We start from the raw sequence: 3,835 nt of genomic DNA, 5'->3' as shown, positions 1-3,835 counted from the left end.
TACAAGTCCTCCAACTCATACGACCGTATGGGTCGTTTGTCACTATCCATAAATACGACCCACACGAGCGTTCTCTAAATTAGCGCCCCTATTGGCAACAGGAGGTATGATAAATGAACTTTCGCCTAAATGCATTGTGGGTTTATTTTAACATGTTTGCTATTTGCGTTTTGAATTGTTTGATTTAAACTCTCCCAGATGTTCGTGGATTTTGATGATATGGATTTTAGATGACTTCGAGACATGTACAGGTAAGGTTTTCTCCCGTCTCATAAAGTAGTCGATCGTTTATGAATAATATGAGTTTTTATTTTCAAATCGATACTGGACACTGTATGTCCTATTAAACCAGTTTGACGTTCAAATCATTTAATCGAAATCTGCAGCTTTATAAAGTTAGTTTTCATTGTGATATTTCGTTTGAAATTCGCCTGTGGTGGAAAGAGGTCATGTAAAAGTCGCGCATTTACCATGTTTTTACCATAGTAACATGTCGCTGAACCATGTCACCGTGTTATAAAACCTCAGTAACCACAACTCAATGTATCTCCCGTCATAACTGTAGTTTTTACTTTGGTATTTGTAGTATAAACACGTTACCATGGCTTTTCACCACAGTAACTGTGTTATTGTGTACTCTTTAGTTAAGTAACACATTTGCCATGCCTTTAATACCTTTTTGTATGTAATTGTGATTCAGTGTTTTTTTTCTTTTCAGTTTTGCAGTTTCTTCATATCACATACATCTCCAGCTCCTACAACAACATTCAGTGTCCAGCAGCTCTTTATGATGCTCTCTCTCTCTCTCTCTCTCTCTCTCTCTCTGTCTTTCTCTCTCACTCTCTCTCTCTCTCTCTCTCCTCTCATTTTCCTTTCCTATTTTTTCTGAACTGTAATTCATAAATAAGTCACACATATTTTTCTTTCTTTCTCTTGTTCATCATGGCATATTTTTCACAGCTCAGAATCAGATTTTGATCAGTTCTTGTATAACAGGGAACTTGTACTCGAAGCTCAACTTGAAGAAGTTTCCAGTGAAAGATGAAGTCCTTCAAAGGTTCGACACAGGTAATGTTGAAGATATGTAGTTATAACTGATTTACTTTAATTAATTTATCCTTTACTTTATGTTAATAACCTTCCTTATAGTCCTTCCTTTCAAATATTTTGGTTCACAGATCATTTCTAACACACTGTCTAAACATGTATGTATTAAAACAACAACAACAACTTGTTACTTTTTCTTTATTCCAGCTGAAAAGGAAGACCATGGGCCTGTCAAACCTTGTTTGTGGAGAGGGATGAATTTGACCATCTTGTGTGTTACGGAGAAGACCAAAAGCTGCTAAGGCAGATATTTCCAGAGGTACGTCTGTGTTGATCTGAGCACCTCGACAGAACTTTACTGCAGTTACATTTTGCACCGAATTTTATGTTTTTTACTTTTTTAAATACCTCACGACCCCTTCAGTACAAACCCTGTGCTATGTCAAAGTATTAATAATTCAAACAATTTCAGCAAATTCATATGATATTGTACAAGCGTACTCTCCAGCTTTTCCTCCTGCTGTCATTGACCATCGCCTCAGCTCTCATGCAGACTGTGTCCATTTTAAGTAGTTCAGAGCGTTATATCCTAAAGTTTATATGAGTCCATGTATTCTTTATTAGCACCGTCTTAACCCGGTTCTAACAGTACATGATATCTGTCCGCACCTCACAGTCTGCCTTTATTCCATGTTGATTTTAATTGAACACGTCTGTTTAAAAAGCAAGTCAGGAAATGCTGTGTAACTTGTCATGTGACACATCAGATCTTCAGTTAATTTGGCCAAATTAGATCATTTAAGGCTGTTCACACCAAGAATAGTAACTACAATAAACTATTTTAGCATCCACACCAACATCAACCAATGATAAAGATTATGTTTATTAATATACACACTGCAGCGACGTTGATGTCTGCCACTTTAAATGATCAAGCTTTTGAAATGTGCATTTTGATTGGCTGTTTAATGTTCATCAGCTGGAAAATATATTCCACTGATGTTGTTCCTCTGTGTCATTAAGTATGGACTCATCCTTGGTATGAAGAGGTCTTTAAACTGCTTACAACAATCCTGCTGCATGTTATAGTGTAGAAAATAATTGAGAATAATATAGCTTGAAGATACAGCTTTCTTCCCTCTCATTTTGTTAAACTCAAACGCAAGATTTTGCCTTTCTTTGCTTGTTTGTCTTCATCTTAGTCCTTTACTCTCTCCACTCACTCACACATTCTCTCTTGCTCTGTTGTAAGGTACAAACAGAGCGGATGGTTGCATGATGGCCTCTTTCAGGTTTGTCAACTGAATGTCTACTAGTGTGGCTCAGCAAGTTCCTGTCATGATCAGCCCTCTCCAAGAAAGGTTTGTAGAAAATTGTAATCAATATTCATTTAATCCTCTAACCTGAATCTTTTGGTGAATTTACTTAATTATATCTGTCTTAATTCATATGTAATAAGCAATAGTAATTAAACATGGGGTTAATAGACATATTTTGTTTTACAGCTGAAGAGCAAAAACACAAAGAACATCAGTCCTGTTGGGGATGAGGAATGAACATGGCTCTATTGTGCCCAAACAGAAAAGAGTGAAAAGGTGCTCATCCCATTGATGTGTCTGTATTCAAGCAATGCATTAGTACAGCATATGATGTTGATCTCTATTCAAGTCAGCAATTATCATTTTTCACATATACATCTTTTTATAAGTCCTAGAATGAACAAATCATCAGGGCATCATTTCTGGAATTTGGGCAGAAAATGACTGAATATGGTGAGTACTGACACCTGCACCTGTATTCACCAAAACTATTTTTCTTATGGACTTACAGTTTTTGAAGGAGGATTAAGTCAGTTGATGGAGAAATGAAGAACGAGATGTGTTGTATATGAAGACTTCAGATGCAAAAGCCTTTAAGTTCTGTATGAAATGTTCTTCTAAGAAGAATTTTAGAAGAAAACTTCAGGTGGAACTTAGATGCCTTTGCATCTGAAGTCTTCATATGTACTATGAGTTTTCAATACATAACTGATTTGTTATGACTGTTTTTATTATTTTCTACTTGTACAGAAAGACTGCAGTAGAATGAAAGCTGGTACTGAGAACATTTGTCTTCACTCCAGACTAAAGAGAAGCGGGTCTGAGGCCAGAGATGGAGGAGTCAATGGTCACCAAATGCAGCGCTGCAGCCTGAAACTGTGAAGACTGAATTCCCAAACAGCTGTGTGACTGCACAGATGTTACGGCCATAAAAGAAACTTCACAACTGAGAGCCCATTACTCCAACAACCTTCAACAGGAATCAATGGTATGTCCATTACAACAATTCTAAATAATAATAATATATAATTGACACAATGATTTTGTCTCTCCAGGACATCTACGCAAGGTTTTTCTTTTGTTGAGGACCGTCAGAGACTCCAGCCACACGAGCCATGGATTGCTCTCAACATCACCATCAGACAGACATTATCACAGAACCAGCACCAGCAGACTGCAAAACAAGTTCCTTCAACAGGCAATCAGACTGAACTGAACTCGTACCAGTAACACCACACACACACACATACACACACCAGCAGCCTCATACTGTGTGCACTGCACTCTATCAGCTACACTGACTGGACTCTGACTCACTATTATTCTGCAACCTGATATTCTGTTTGCACTAATTCATACTGTACTGAAAGTGAAAGTGACGTGACATACAGTCAAGTATGGTGACCCATACTCAGAATTTGTGCTCTGCATTTAACCCATCCGAAGTGCACACACACAGAGCAGTGAAC

At 37.5% G+C, this 3,835-nt stretch overlaps 1 long non-coding RNA gene across 2 annotated transcripts; it reads left to right on the top strand.

The window, feature by feature from the left end:
- The first annotated feature begins 1,323 nt into the window (after positions 1–1,323).
- LOC113094955 (uncharacterized) lies at positions 1,324–3,542 on the top strand. Of its 2 annotated transcripts, none has more exons than XR_003288240.1 (5): positions 1,324–1,366; positions 2,300–2,408; positions 2,756–2,819; positions 3,117–3,354; positions 3,422–3,542. It is a non-coding gene; the product is annotated as an uncharacterized LOC113094955 (long non-coding RNA). The 2 variants fall into 2 exon arrangements; XR_003288239.1 differs by lacking the exon at positions 2,756–2,819 and adding an exon at positions 2,553–2,642 and having other exon boundaries at positions 3,170–3,354.
- Positions 3,543–3,835: the final 293 nt, after the last annotated feature.

This window comes from Carassius auratus, unplaced genomic scaffold, assembly GCF_003368295.1.
Source record: "Carassius auratus strain Wakin unplaced genomic scaffold, ASM336829v1 scaf_tig00215540, whole genome shotgun sequence".
NCBI lineage: Eukaryota > Metazoa > Chordata > Actinopteri > Cypriniformes > Cyprinidae > Carassius > Carassius auratus.
This window is presented reverse-complemented; position numbering and strand designations above follow the sequence as displayed.